At 37.4% G+C, this 16,554-nt stretch overlaps 1 pseudogene; it reads right to left on the bottom strand.

Moving 5' to 3' along the window:
• Positions 1 to 11,079: 11,079 nt before the first annotated feature.
• LOC148203626 (uncharacterized) lies at positions 11,080 to 13,595 on the bottom strand (annotated as a pseudogene).
• Positions 13,596 to 16,554: the final 2,959 nt, after the last annotated feature.

The following is a 16,554-nucleotide window of genomic DNA, read 5'->3' as shown; positions in this document are numbered from 1 at the left end:
TGTTAAAAATTATACTAAAAATATACAAGAGAACAACATGGAAATAACAACTATATACAGATTTTAAAACTTCAAAAACTAATGGTAAACACACATAAAAAGAAAAAAAATATAGAAACCTACATGGCTAACTCTACAATTCTAAAACTTAAGTTGCCAAAGTCCTTGACAATGCTGCATTTGTTAAACTGTCTTTTTAGGTGCACAAAAACAAAACAAAACCTAGTCCCCACAAATTAGGTAAAAGGTTGAACAGGGAATCAATCCAAACACTTTGGTCCTTATTAAGTCTAGAATGTAGAATTAGGTTCTATCTAAAACAAGGGTGGGGTAAATGAATTAAAAGAAAGATAATTAACTATTAATACTTAGATGTATAGCTAAAACTAATTGGTGAATACATGATGTAAAAAAAGAAATGCAATGCTAATTAGATGCACAAATTTAAACAATGCACAACGTCTACTCTAAGATGATACTAATGCTAATAATAGAACCTAAACCAATGGAAATTCCTATTTAAAAACATAATCTAAAATTTGAACCCTTTTTACTCAATGACAAGTAATAGCCATAAATACCAATTAGGTACTCATCTAAATGCATGAAAAATAACATCTAATTTGAATGTTTATTAAGAAATTAAAAAGTTGCAACTATGGATAGAAAAAGTAAAAAAGAGTGGGCAAGATCATATAATATCTAAAAACATACGTGAAAAGATTAAAAAGGAAACAAACATAATAAATATCAAGCATAAATTGACAATTCGGTGTAATTTGAGTTTCTAAACTAAGTCATGTCTTCCGGAAGACATCCTAAAAAGGTATGCCATCTTTGTGGTCCTTTGACATTTAATGCAGATGTAATTAAGGTGTGTGGTTCAAGTCAAAACCAAATCAATCCCAATTATTCAAATTATACTTTCATTACTCTATATCATTTAAAATAGATTACCTAAACAAAGAACCTAAACTACAATGTCCAAAAAATGAAGGGAACATAACTAGCACATAAGGAGAATGGACAAGTAGATGCGTACTTAAAAAAATAATGGGCAATGATAATTCCTAGTAGAAATAGACAATTCATGCAATACCAGAATGTAAAGACAACAACAACAATTCAGAATTCATTAATATTAATCCTAAAATGAATTCATAAATGGAAAGGCAAGGAAAATGAGGCAGAAATAGATTTACTAAAGAATATAAACAAACCCTAAAACTATGCCTAATAGGTGATAAAATCTTAAGGTGCAAATTATAGCAAGAACAAATGCTAAAAACAGAAACATATATGCAAAAAGCATAAATTAAATCAACAATTGAGAATGGAACAAACAATTTTAGAGAATCCCAATGCTTGTTGTTGAGATTGTTGATAGGGGGAACACAGGTTTAGCTAAACCCACACAATCTCAATGATGACTGTGTTTTTGATGATGACAACACATAATTAATAATAACACATGTGTATACTGTGTTACACATGTTATATGCTTTTGCTTACTGTGTTATATCTGTACAAGCATATGTGTGAACATTATTGTGTTGTTTAAAGCATACCACTATGTTTAATATGTGATTTTATATGTGTATGCATAACATAAGTGTTCGAAAATGAAAAACCACAAGCACTTTGGTTGAACTTTATTGTGTGGCAAAAAAATAGTTTTAAGTCGATTACATTATGGGATGAATCGATTAAAACTCGTGGGTTTGCACAAACTCCTTTCAAGTGTGCTGTGAGATATTTTGAAGAGAAAAATTTTCAAAAATTGTTCTAAGTGTTTTTACTTAATCGACTATATGCTTCTTGTATTCGATTAAGTCTGTTAAGTTTTTGAAAATTGTTAAATGCTTGTCACAACTGACATAACGATCATATTTTTAAATATGTTGACCAATCATTTATTATGAGTCAATTGTATTAAATGTTCATTCAATTAAATGTTGTGATTGTTGTTAGTCTGTTATAACTGCAAAGGATATTCAACTAGATTAATAACTAAATCGATTAAAATGCGTCTGATGTGTGTAATACTATAAATTGACGCTGATTTGAATTCTGAAAGAACTTTTGAGAGAATTAATATTTTCATATCTTTCAGAGAACGTTGTGTGTCTTACAAAGGAAAAGAAAAGGTCCAAGAACCAGAGATTGACTGTGGTGATCAAGGCTTAGAGGTTTCTTGAGAAGCAAGATTTGCTGGGTTTGAATGTCTGATCTATCTGCACAGAAAGGTGTAATCTGCGTGATCAGGAATTTGCAATCTGTGAAGATTGGCTTGGATTCCCTGCAGTGCTTGCAGGAAGAAGAACTATGTTCTTGACTTTGAGGGTGACTCAAAGGGTTTACAGAAGAAGATGGTGTTCTTGTTGCATGTCTGTATTGTTTACTGCCTATATTAGATTAGAGGGTTAGAGAGGTGTTTTACATTTTTTACGTAAGGTCGCTGTAAAAACCTTGGTGTAAAAACCTTGATCTTTATAGTGCATTTGCATCCTGTGGTTGGAAGGACACTAGATGTAGGCTTGGCTGAACCAGTATAAAAACCAGCGTTTGAATTCTCTGATCCCTACACTTTTTCATTATAGTCGATTAAATAATTTGTGTATTCGATTAAGTGAATTGCTGCATTACATATCATTTTACTTGCGATTCAAGAAAAGCATAAAGACATCCTATTTTGCGAAAAAGTTTTTGAAAGCTTATATCTTTACGCATCACAAATTCACCCCCCTCTTGGTGTGAGAACCTAAGCCATTCTTTTTTAACACTTGTCACCCATTGTAATCCTCTAAGACTCCAGTACCAAAATCAAGTTCTTTCTAACTCTACAAAAACTGATAAACCTAAAGCTAAAGGCAAAGACCTGAATCGAAACCTAAGTCCTATGTGCGGTGTCTATCTTTAACACCCCAATTATGCGATGCCACAATTACGAGTGAACTTAAATTTTTTCAAATCATAATACCATTGCAAAAATCCAAATTCAATAAGTCTTTACAATTCAAGAAAAATAAACCAAAATTCCAATTTAATTATAAAATAAAACTCCATATAAAATAGTTTATTCAAACAACTACAAATTTTCCAACTCTCTTAATCCACTCACCGAGCTATACAGAATCCGAACTAACTGCATGATCATCTACTCCCGTATAAAAGTTATCACCGCAGGTGGAAAACACAACCACAACATGCAAGGGTGAGCAACCAGAAATATCATAACGTACAATATGCAATAATCATATTAATCACAAAATAAGATAATCATAGAAAAATATTTCATCACAGCATTACATCACAACCAAACACTTCATAAACCAAAGTTCGTTTCCTTGCATTGTGTCGTCATAACCTATTCTCACTAACAAGGCGATTCGAGTTATCTTCCATCGCAGCTCCAAACCTATCTCTCCAACTTCTCAAGGACTAAGGAGTAAAAACACCGATACTACGCGCACCAGTGCACGATACTCAGCATGAAATGGAATTAAGCCAGGAGCAACTTCACGGAAGAACCAAAACAGGTGCAGCGGAAATGGATGAAAATGAGTGATGCTTTGATGTGTTAAGTGGAAGAAGTGAGTGTATGAGACCTCTCTATAAGAATAGTTAGGCCTTATTTCTGAACACCAAGAAAGTGGGGGTGAATTGGTTCTTATTTAAAATACGTTTTTTTATTATCTTTTGGAAAATCTTTATAGCTTTCTTGAACACACAAGACAATAAAGAATATAATGCAGTAAAAGAGTCAAGGGATAAAACACAAACACAATGATTTTTATACTGGTTCGGCCTCAATGCCTATATCTAGTCCCTTTCAATCAACATGAGATTGAAAGACCTTTCATTATAAAGATTGAGTTATACAGCAAGACTTACAAAGACCCTCTCTCAATGTAATCTCCTTTGCAACTCTAAATCTAATTTAGGAACAAACACAATACAGAAAGAATAACCCTCTTTCTGCAAAACCCCTTTGAGACTCCTCTCAAAGACACTAGAACCACACGTTCTCTTCTTGACAACACGCAACAGGGAATACCATAATCTATGGATTGTAAACACAATACTGATCTGGAAAGAATACACCTTACAGTTCGAATGGTTGATCAACCAATGAAAGTACAAAGCAATCCTTCAAGAATCCTTCAAATCTGCAAAACTTCCGTTTCTTGATTCTTGGAAAAACAACACACCTGCAAAATCTTTTTTGACTCTCTTATATCAGATATTAAAGATTGAATGCACAAAAGTTATTAATGAAGAGCGCTATGCGTCAATATATAGATTTCCTTATGTTTGACGCTTTTTAATCGATTAGAAAATTAATGTAATCGGTTAAACATTTAACAATGCTATACTAGAATTACATTAAAACATATTTAATTGATTATGCAATTAATATAATCGATTACACACTTATTGTAACTCAAAACATTTCAAAATATGACCGTTATGACAGTTAAGACTTAACATGAAAAGAGTTTTCAATGTGTACCAGATTTAACCAATTAAGGAAACTGTGTAATCGGTTAAGTATTACACTTATGCATTTTTGAAAAAAATTTCTCCTAAAAACTCATCACTACACTCAGCAAGTAGGTGTTAGCAAAGGCATAAGTTTTAATCGATTATGCATATAATGTAATCGGTTAAAACATGTAGTTTTGTCATAGTTAAGCATTAGCTGATATATGATGAATCTAATTGATTACTGATAGGCTGTCGTTGAGGCTATCAAATTAATACTACTTTTCAAGGCAACTTCAGTATTGCCAAGTAGTATTTAAGAAAGTAGTTAGGGTTAACGTAACCCTGAGTCGTCTCCCAACGAACACGGAATTGCTTTCAAATATTTGACTCTTATGAATGTTATGCAATGCTTATGAATAAAAGTAATGTTTGAAGAATGTTTAAAGAGCAAATAAGAAACTTAAAAAACAGTTACGATGAAATAGGCTAATTCCACTGCTTTTCCAAGATAGATTCATCATCGGTTATTCACGAATAATTGTTCAATTGATTATTGTTTAAGTTTCAAATTAATTAAAGTACATTCTTAATTAATTCGATGGCGATCATGCATTTAACCAAAGTAAATTCTCAATCAAATGCAAAACCTTTCTAGATTATTCATAATAAATTCAACCAAAGTACATTCTCAATCAAATTCTATTGTGTTTAATCAGGTCTATTCTTAGATCTCCTAACCAAATTAAAAGCTAATCAATCAAAGTAAATTCTCAATTGATTATAGTTGAAATTATTACTAATCAATCAAAGTACATTCTCAATTGATAGTAAAAACCATTTAATCATATGAAAGTTCCTAAATTAAATCAAAGTAGATTCTCAATTTAAACCTAGAAACCCTAAAACTCATATAATCAATATGCATGTAGATTCAAACACATTATGATGCAAAAATCTTTGCTTTTAACAAGATAGAGAGATGAAAGACATAAAGAGAACAACTTAAATCAATAATCAAAGTAAACAATTGCATTAACTGAACGTAACCTCAGAATCCGTCATGGAATTACAGTAGAATAGCCCTAGATGCTTAGCTCTCCATGAATGGAGTTGAATACAAGATGAAAGAAAAGTGAGAGGAGTATGAGAGAATGAATAAATTAAGTGAAGTCCTGGGTCTCTTTATATAGGCTTGATCGGGCTTGGACTCTAAGTATTCAGTTGATAGAATCTTTTATCTTATATCTTCCAAATAACTAAAAGATTTAAATAATTATAACATTATTTGGAAGATATTTTCAGTTGATATTCCCAAATTAAATTAATTCAACAACTGAATTTTATCTTTTAGCTTTTCTGAATTTCAAAAATTGCACAAATGCCCTGAAATTTCCTCTATCTGCACTTTAGCCCCTTCTGAATTTCTGAAATTGCAAGAAAACCCCTCAGTTGACCACTCTTGACCAGATTCAAACAACATTGACCAATTTTGACCAGAGAGGCGTGCCCAATGAGAGCTCGCCATGTGGCATTCCCCTTTCTCCCAAATTAGGGTTCAGATTTGGGCAAAGGCTTGCCCTACGCCGCGTTTCTCTGTGCCGCCACGCCTATTCTCTCTTTGCGTTAGGCTTTGCTCCTTCTCTGCAGGTTCGAATGCTTACAGAGGAGAAGATGTTATGGCTTGATCTCATGATTCCCATGGTGGCACAATTTGCTTCTGGTTTTTGTTGTACTTTTCTGGATCTGGGTTAGGGTTCTTGCAGGTTTCAAGAATGAGGTGCGGTGTCCATGGGGTGACGGTGACGCGAGAATGGAGAAGATGAACGGTGGTGATGGTTGATTTTTGCAGGTCCGGTGGTGAAGAAGCTTGAATCGCGAATAGGAAGGCGCGATTTTGGGGTTTCTGTGGATGTTTTTCTGCATTTCAGGTTTGATGGCGGTCTCGCGATTCTGGTAGAGCGACGAAGATGGCGGTGTGCATTGACGGTTGTGCTGTGCGAGGAAGATGGAGGCAAATCGGGACTCCGGTGATGGTGGTCGTGGTGGCTTCGAACCCTTGCGCGAAGGAGAAGGAAGGTTCACGGTGTGGTGGTGGCACGACAGTGGCGGCAACTGTTGATGGTTGCGTCAATGGTGCGCAAGAAGCGTGGATGATTTCGGAGGAGGAATGCGTGGCGGCTTCACGGCGGCGAGACTAGTTGCGGTCATGGTAGCGGCGAGGATCGCGAAGTAATGGCGGCTTTGGGTTGTCCGGTGACAGAGCGATGGCGCTGAGGTTGGTGGCGGAGCGACGCAGCGTGGTGGTGACGACAGTACGGCAGTGGCGGCTAGGGTTAGGGTTTCAGTGGGTGGAAGATGATGCTCATGTGTTAGGGCTGAGGTGGCTTAGTGTTTGGGCTTGGTTGTTGGCCTGTTTCAGAAATAGGAGTGTATGTAGGGATTTTAGGGGGTGCAAGGGTAAAGTCTGCCTGTTTGGCCCATCTGTACATTATTTTCCAAATAAAACCTGATTTTGGGCCTTGAATTGCCATTTGGACCAATAAAACTTATATTCTCAGCTGCACAAATAAACATTAGAACATCCAAGAATAATTTATGCGCTAAAACTTACTTTTTACGTCTCTTTATTTCCGAAACCCAATAATTCCAATCATCACAAATTCACTTAAAATCAACCATTTAAACACAATTATCCCATCAAAATTTTAATTTTCAAACATAAATGTGGACATAAATATGCACTCATCAATTACATAAACACTATAATCGATTACTTCATACAGATATGTTATGTGCAAGTAGTTTTGACATTTAAAACCATGGATATGCATATTAAAGATATAAACACATGTATAACCACTGTAAGTATGCAAACCAAATGGTTCAAGCACAAACAAACATATAAATGCAGCTATGCATATTAAAAAACGTTTCAGTTGTTGTGCAAGAAACATATAGAAACATTTCTATTGTTGTCATCATAAAAAACACACAAGGGATTGGGTTTAGCTTTCACATTGCTCCCACTATCAACACTCTCAGCTTAGAAATCCCTCCTACAAAGGAAGGAAGCTAGAGGAAAGGGTAGAGAAATCGAAAATCAAGAGTGACTCTAGAGCAATAGGGTTGGAAAACAAATTCAACAAAATTTCACTAAGCTCAAAAGTGATTTTTACAATGGAGAGACCCTATTATTTATAGGTGAAGAGGGGCCTCCATTCTGGCCTAATTCCCTCCAAAAATTCAAATAAAAGTCGAGCTTGGAAGCCAAGCGAGTTGGGTCACGCTTCCCACTCCAAGCACACAAGGAAAACATGTGGATTTCAAAATCTGATACGTAGTGGTTGGGCGCGCTAGGGTTGTGGTTGGGTGTAGATTACAATCCGGAAGTCATTTCCCTTTGTATTTCTTATCCGAAAGCAAACTTGTCAAATCCAAAAAGTCTTCATTCTTCTTCCCTTTTTAGCTCTTTTTCTTTCCTTGGCTTCTCAAGCTTCTTGGGTGGCTCAACCATGGTCTCCAAGCTTTATTAAAGTCTACAAAACAATAGTACAAATGTTTTAGACAAGAGAAGAAGGATTTTGATAAGTAACCTTCCATAGAAGTAAAGTGTTAGGTGATCCTTCTTCTTCTTGAATCTTCCTTGCCATGGCTCTAGTAAGAGGTCTAATGTGATTCCTTGATGGTCTTCCATCAGTCCCTCCCTTATGAAAAGGATTTGTCCTCAGATTTGGTTCATTCTGTTGATCATCTCTTGTGAAAGGAATTAAGTCGCAAATGTTAAAAGTAGGACCGACATCATAACTTTCAAGAAGGTCTAATATGTATGCATTATCATTTATCTTTTTGCCACTTTGAAATAACCATCTCATCTTGGACTAAGTTTGGACTTTCGTTGAGATGGAAATCTTTCCTTTCTCAAATGAAGCCAAACTAAGTCTCCTTCTTCAAAAACTATTTTCTTTCTCCCTTTGTTGTTATATTCTGCATATTTTTGAGTTTGTTTTTCAATTTGGGTTTTAATCTTTTCATGTAATTTCTTGAAAAACTCCGCTTTAGATACACCTTCTTCATGAAGAAAAGAAGATGATTCTGGAAGAGATAGTAAATCAAGAGGTGTAATAGGGTTAAAACCATAAAAAACCTCAAAAGGAGAAAGATTAATAATCTTGTGGACTACTCTATTATAAGCAAACTCAATATGAGGTAGATGATCATCCCAACTTTTATTATTACCTCTTAATATTACCCTTAATTAGGTAGATAAAGATCTATTTACTACTTTAGTTTGCCCATCAGTTTGTGGGTGACATGTGGTAGAAAATAGAAGTTTAGTTCCTAGCCTTTTCCATAATGTTTTGCAAAAATGGCTTAAGAACTTAACATCTCTATCAGACACTATGGTTTTGGGTAAGCCATGGAATCTCACTATTTCTTTAAAGAAGAGTCTAGAGACATTGCTAGTATCATCTACTTTGTGGTAGATTATAAAATGTGCCAGTTTGCTAAACCGATCTACTACCACAAATATAGAATCATACCCCTTTTGAGTTCTTGGCAATCCTAGAACAAAATCCATGCTTATGTCCTCCCAAGAGGTATTAGTTAAGGGAAGAGGTGTATAGAGTTTATGAGGCATAATTTTTGACTTAGCTTGTAAACAAGCTATGCATTTAGAATAGTGCCTTTAAATATCTACTCTCATGTGTGACCAATAGAATTTATTTTTCAAAATGCTTAGAGTTTTATCAAAATTCATGATGGTCCATGAGTCGTCCTCCATGAATCTATTTAATAAGAAGCTTCCTAATGGATCCTTGGGGTATACAAAGTCTTCCTTTATTAAAAAGATACCCCTCAGCAAGATAAAATCCATTAAGAGGCTTCTTAAGACATGATGAATAAGTGGATGCAAATGTTTCATCGTTTTCATATAGTTCTCTTATATCATCAAATCCTAATATTTGTGAGCCTAAAGTTACTAATAATGCATGTCTTCTAGATAAAGCATCTGCAACAACATTAGTACTCTCTTTTTTGTGTTTGATGACATAGGAAAATTGCTCCAAGTATTCCACCCACTTGGTATGTCTCTTGTTTAGTTTTCCTTTCCCTTTGAGATACTTAAGAGATTACGGTCATTATGTATGATGAATTCTCGAGTTACCAAATAATGCTCCCAAGTCTTTAAAGCTCTAATGAGGGCATATAATTCTTTATCTTAGGTAGGATAGCTTAAAGTAGGTCCCCTAAGTTTTTCACTAAAGTAAGCTATGAGATGACCTTCTTGAATTAAAACAACTCCTATTCCTATCCCCGATGCATCACATTCTAGTTCAAAGGCTTTGAAAAAATCAGGCAAGACTACAATAGGTGCATGAGTTTACTTATGTTTCAAGATCTCAAAAGATAAAACTTGTTTCTCACCCCCATACAAAAGGTACATCTTTCTTGACCAGTTCATTTAAAAGAGCAACTATGGTGGAGAAGTCCTTTACAAATCTTCTATAAAAACTGGCTAATCCATGGAAACTTCTTACTTCTCCTACTGTCATAGGGGCTGGCCATTCTTGTATGGCCTCTATCTTCTCAAGATCAACATGTATACCTTCTTTTTCAACTTTGAATCTAAGGAAAATTACATTTTCTTGACAAAAAGTACATTTATCAAAGTTGACAAAGAGATGATGTTCTCCAAGAAGAAGCAAGACCTTTTTAACATGGCTAAGGTGCTCTTGAAGACCTTGACTATAGATTAAGATTTCATCAAAGTAGACCACCACCAACTTTCCTATGCATTCCCTAAGGACATGGTTCATCAATCTCATGAATGTACTAGGAGCATTGGTCAAGCCAAAGGGCATGACTATCCATTCATACAGATATGGAAGTGCATGCCTAGAGAGAAGTATACTAATGACATTTAAAAGAATGAATGGAAAATAAAAGCGGAAAAGAGAAAGGAAGAGGAAACTTATGACTCGTAGACACACTACTTGAGAGAGGACTCCAAGATAAGTGTCGAGAAGGACCGCCACTCACTTTGCGCAAGATAAGGTATGCCCAAAATGGACTAGAGACAGAAAACTATCTCAAGAGGAATGCAAATTTGCAATTCAACTCAAATAATTCATTCAATTTCGAAGTTAAAAATCCAAAAGGAGACTGTAAGCCTTCTTATATAGCCCTTGGAGTGAGTTTGGAGAGTGGAATTAAGAGATGTGGGACTTCTAGTCTCAAGGTCGGCCAACAGCTCCTAAGGTGCTTTGAGTCCCACATTGTTTAATTCCCTTCATCCTAAAGGGTTTATAAGCCAACTAGTTCTCCTAAAGGTCAAAACAAAGAAGAAAAGCTATTCTACCTTGCACTTCCATCTAAGACGCCTTTCTTCCTCTTCTTTTCTTTTAAGACCAAGCCATGAGAGTTCCACGTTGCTTGTGCTTAAAGGAAAAGAAGAGTTTATAAGCGTTTATTCTACTAGAACTAATGAAAAGAAATCAAAGAGCAAATACAAGCCTTTGAAACCTATTCTACTCTCTTTGTGTTTTTGTCACTTTGAAACTCTTCATTGTTGCCCCATTTATGATCATATCATCCCCCCAGGTTGGAGAGGATTCGACCTCGAATCTTGAAAAACCTACAACAAAGAGAGATGAATGACTTATTTGTTTTTATAATCCAAAGAAACTCCTTCTGGATCAAATGTTAACCTGCAAAAAACATCAAATATTTTGTGAATGAATTGATGTTGACCAAACAATGTATATAGAAAAGGAATAGTGAAAGAATGGGTCTTTGAAATTGGATTTATTTTCTTAGTGGAAACTAAAAATCCTTCTTTAGAAAAAGTTTTATTTTTGTCTTGAGTTAAGTGTAAAAAAGAAAACATTAACTTAATATGTGGTTTGGAAATGGTGTGTGAAGAAGTGGTAATAAAAGATGAAAAAGGTGGGATATTTTCACAAAAGTTTTGAGGAAAAGAAGAAAGCTTAATAATTGGAGAAAAGTGGAAGGGTTGAAAAACTCCCCTAAAGATGCTTGAATCCTGTAGAAAGATGGGAGTGGAAGGTGCCTTCAGTAACGCTTCCTTTGTGACTAGGACGTTTGCCTTCTCCTTTTCTCTCACAATTTCTTCTTTTTCTCTGTTTGCTTTCTGCTCTTTCTTTTGTTTCTCTGTCCTCTTGTCTATCTTGAAGGACCTCTTTATGAGAGATGAGACAATTAAGCTTGACCTTCTCCTTTTCTTCACCTCTCTTGGACTTCATGATGAGGTGGTCCTCATGTATTTCCTTTGGAGTTAGAGGTTTTAAGATGACCTTGTGCCCTTGGTAAGTAAAAGACATCTGATTAGTAAGACCATCATGTTGAACATTTCTATCAAATTGCCATGGTCTTCCTAATAGAATGTGAGTTGCTTCCATGGGTACAACATCACAAAGAACCTCATCTTGATATTTGCCAATAGAAAAGGAAATATGGACTTGTTTATCCACTACACGAGTGCTAGCCACATTAGTGCAACTTCCCCTATCTATTATCATGGAGCAAACTTTGCTAGCTATAAGATATCTAGTGTGAAAAATATTTTCTCTTTGAGTTGTATCAAAGTCCTTGTGGACTTGTCCCAATAGACGTCTTATAACCAGTAGGTCTCCATAAAAAAGAACCTTGAATTCATCTTCATTAGAGGAAGAAGAAGAGTGAGAAGTGTGTGCAGGTGAAGAAGGAGGAGAGTCATCAGTGACAACCTCTTCTCATCGAATGCACATTGCCCGCTGGTTGGGGCATGCAAATGCAATGTGACCATGACCTAAGCACTTGAAGCATTTGATTTGACTAGATCGCATAGGTGACTTAGGTTTAGAAGAAAGCGCGGGGTTAGTAGAAGATGGGCGAGATTTATGAGTGGTCTCTGATGAGTCAATATTTTCTCAATTTCACTTAACTTATTGTACCGAATTTAATTAGGGAATTGTGCTTAAATGTCCAGTATTTTCCCATTTTTTCCTAATTGTGCTTAATTTGATCGGAAATTCTTATTTTAACTAATTTGAATTATCTGAGCTAATTATTTGCATTATTAATTGCAGGGGAAAATTGTTGGATAATATTTGGGACATTTGGAGGTCAAAATAAATGCCACATCAAATATACTTTAAACTAAGCAAAGACGTGGTGTGAAATTCAATTATGGGAGTGTACATGGAGATGAGCTTGGTTGGAGAAACATTGAAGTGGTGTGACGGTGGGAAACAGAGGGCTGCACGTCCACAAAAGCAGAAGGAGATGCACGAAGAAGGGGTAGCAGGCCCAACAACAGCTGAAACAAATAAAAGGAACCGAGCGCTCCTTTATTGTGACGTGACCGAGCGCTCTCTCCACGGAACCGAGCGCTCCTTTATTGTCACGTGACCGAGCGCTCTCTCCACGTGACCGAGCGTTCTCTCCACTCGCTCTTTGCTTCCAGCCGTGGTGGTGTGTGTCTTCACCTGAACATCACACGGTGTGTGCTTCTAGCTACCATTCTCCCAAGCGAGCCATCATATCATCTCAACTCATTCCAGCAAAATCAAAAAGACCCTTGTGCACCGCTTCTCCAGCAAAGAAACACACGGACGTCCACGCGGGCTTCGCGCACGTCCAGCAACTCTGAAGAAGACAGCGCACGTCAAGCACACTCATATGAAGAGAACGCACGGCCTGGTTTGGCTTCACGCGGATAGCAGCGTCCAGCTGGGGCAGCAACGGACGTCCACGCGGGGTTCACACAGAGACGGCCCATGGGGAGCGTCCAGCAAGCACGGAAGGCACCACGCGTCCATCTTTTGAGCAGCAGCAAGCCCAGCAGAGAGAATACGCTCGTCCAGCAAGGATGAAGTGCTACGTCCGCACATGTGACGCACGCGGGCAGCAGCTTTTGAGAGAAGTGGCCAGTAGCTTGGAGAAGAACGCACGTCCAGGAGCAATACGCACGTCCAACAGGTGCAACACATCACGGCCCACCACACGCACACTTCACAATAGCGTCCAGCAAGCTGCACTGATTTACTTTTGGAAGCAGAGAGGAAAACACGGTGATTATTCTGGAGAAAAAGAAAGCAAGACATGGAGGGCCCACCTTTGTTTACTTTTAGCATAGATTGAAGAAAAAAACAAAAGTGCCAGGGAGACAAACACACGGAAAAGCTGCTGGAAAAAGCACAATTTTATTTTTGTCTTTCCTGGAAAAGCACCTCACGGCAGAAATAAAAGGGGGAGTGAGAGCAGCCTTCAAGGGGGTTTTACGGCCTGGGAGAGAACCTCTCTTCCAGAGAGCCCAGTAGTGTAGTTCCAAAAAATGTAATGTAGTGTAGTGGAGAGTAGAGAGAATAGGGAGCTTCGTAGTAGAATGCCGTGAGTGAGAAGGGGCTGGAATTCTCTGTCCAGCAGAGAGAACAGTGCTGGAAAATTCACGGTAGTAGGAGCTGGAACAGTAGGAGCTTGGCACAGTGTAGAATGGAAGGATACGGTTGAGAGCTGTGGTGTACGGTTCCAATTTTATTTTCCTTGTTGCAATGAATTAAATTTCAATGCACAATTTGATTTAATTTCCTGTACTGAAACTTCAATCCTGTTTTACTGTTTTATTCACTGATGTCATTTAAATTCTGTTGCAATTTAATTTCTGTTGTTGTTTATCTGCAATTTAATTTTTACTATTGTTTGCACTGTGTTGTTGATTATTTCACTTTAAATCATTCACTGTAATTTTTTTCTCTGTATTTTGTTCTTTGTATTTTGCTGCTGTAATGTTGATTCTGTTTTCATATTTGAAATTTACCGTTTTCTGTTTTTACTATTTACTGTATTTGCAGTTTCTGTATTTTCGTTTTTACTGTTCCAGATTTATTTTTACCGTTTCATGTTACTGTATTTCCATTTTTTGTACTGTACCAATTTTGTTTTCACTGTTTTAATTTCGTTTTACTGTACTGAAGTTTATTTCAACGTTTTTAATTCAGTCGTGTTTAAATTTCATCCGCAACCAAAAACACTACAAACCCCCCCACCTTCGTGTGTGATCAGAGACTGAACCACAATTTGGTCCTTGAGAGACGACCTAGGAGTTACTTCCTAATTTATACTGCATTAATTTTGCAATCTATTTTTGTGTGAGGTGCGACCCTCTCAACACGACTGAATTAAAATTGGTACAGTAAAACGAAATTAAAACAGTGAAAACAAAATTGGTACAGTACAAAAAACGGAAATACAGTAACATGAAACGATAAAAATAAATCTGGAACAGTAAAAACAAAAATACAGAAACTGCAAATACAGTAAACAATAAAAACAGAAAAAAGTAAATTTCAAATATGAAAATAGAATCAACATTACAGCAGCAAAATACAGAGAACAAAATACAGAGAAAAAAATTACAGTGAATGATTTAAAGTGAAATAATCAACAACACAGTGCAAACAACAGTAAAAATTAAATTGCAGACAAACAACAACAGAAATTAAATTGCAACAGATTTTAAATGACATCAGTGAATAAAACAGTAAAACAAGATATAAGTTTCAGTACAGGAAATTAAATCAAATTGTGCATTGAAATTTAATTCATTACAACAAGGAAAATAAAATTGGAACCGTACACCACAGCTCTCAACCGTATCCTTCCATTCTACACTGTGCCAAGCTCCTACTGTTCCAGCTCCTACTACCGTGAATTTTCCAGCACTGTTCTCTCTGCTGGACAGAGAATTCCAGCCCCTTCTCACTCACGACATTCTACTACCAAGCTCCCTATTCTCTCTACTCTCCACTATACTACATTACATTTTTTGGAACTACACTACTGGGCTCTCTGGAAGAGAGGTTCTCTCCCAGGCCGTAAAACCCCCTTGAAGGCTGCTCTCACTCCCCCTTTTATTTCTGCCGTGAGGTGCTTTTCCAAGAAAGACAAAAATAAAATTGTGCTTTTTCCAGCAGCTTTTCTGTGTGTTTGTCTCCCTGGCACTTTTGTTTTTTTCTTCAATCTATGCTAAAAGTAAACAAAGGTGGGCCCTCCATGTCTTGCTTTCTTTTTCTCCAGAATAATCACCGTGTTTTCCTCTCTGCTTCCAAAAGTAAATCAGTGCAGCTTGCTGGACGCTATTGTGAAGTGTGCGTGTGGTGGGCCGTGATGTGCTGCACCTGCTGGACGTGCGTATTGCTCCTGGACGTGCGTTCTTCTCCAAGCTGCTGGCCACTTCTCTCAAAAGCTGCTGCCCGCGTGCGTCACATGTGCGGACGTAGCACTTCATCCTTGCTGGACGAGCGTATTCTCTCTGCTGGGCTTGCTGCTGCACAAAAGATGGACGCGTGGTGCCTTCCGTGCTTGCTGGACGCTCCCCATGGGCCGTCTCTGTGTGAACCCCGCGTGGACGTCCGTTGCTGCCCCAGCTGGACGCTGCTATCCGCGTGAAGCCAAACCAGGCCGTGCGTTCTCTTCATATGAGTGTGCTTGACGTGCGCTGTCTTCTTCAGAGTTGCTGGACGTGCGCGAAGCCCGCGTGGACGTCCGTGTGTTTCTTTGCTGGAGAAGCGGTGCACAAGGGTCTTTTTGATTTTGCTGGAATGAGTTGAGATGATATGATGGCTCGCTTGGGAGAATGGTAGCTAGAAGCACACACCGTGTGATGTTCAGGTGAAGACACACACCACCACGGCTGGAAGCAAAGAGCGAGTGGAGAGAACGCTCGGTCACGTGGAGAGAGCGCTCGGTCACGTGACAATAAAGGAGCGCTCGGTTCCGTGGAGAGAGGGCTCGGTCACGTCACAATAAAGGAGCGCTCGGTTCCTTTTATTTGTTTCAGCTGTTGTTGGGCCTGCTACCCCTTCTTCGTGCACCTCCTTCTGCTTTTGTGGACGTGCAGCCCTCTGTTTCCCACCGTCACACCACTTCAATGTTTCTCCAACCAAGCTCATCTCCATGTACACTCCCATAATTGAATTTCACACCACGTCTTTGCTTAGTTTAAAGTATATTTGATGTGGCATTTATTTTGACCTCCAAATGTCCCAAATATTATCCAACAAT

Source organism: Vigna umbellata, chromosome 2 (genome assembly GCF_029865625.1).
Source record: "Vigna umbellata cultivar VRB3 chromosome 2, Vumbellata_1.0, whole genome shotgun sequence".
Taxonomy (NCBI): domain Eukaryota; kingdom Viridiplantae; phylum Streptophyta; class Magnoliopsida; order Fabales; family Fabaceae; genus Vigna; species Vigna umbellata.
This window is presented reverse-complemented; position numbering and strand designations above follow the sequence as displayed.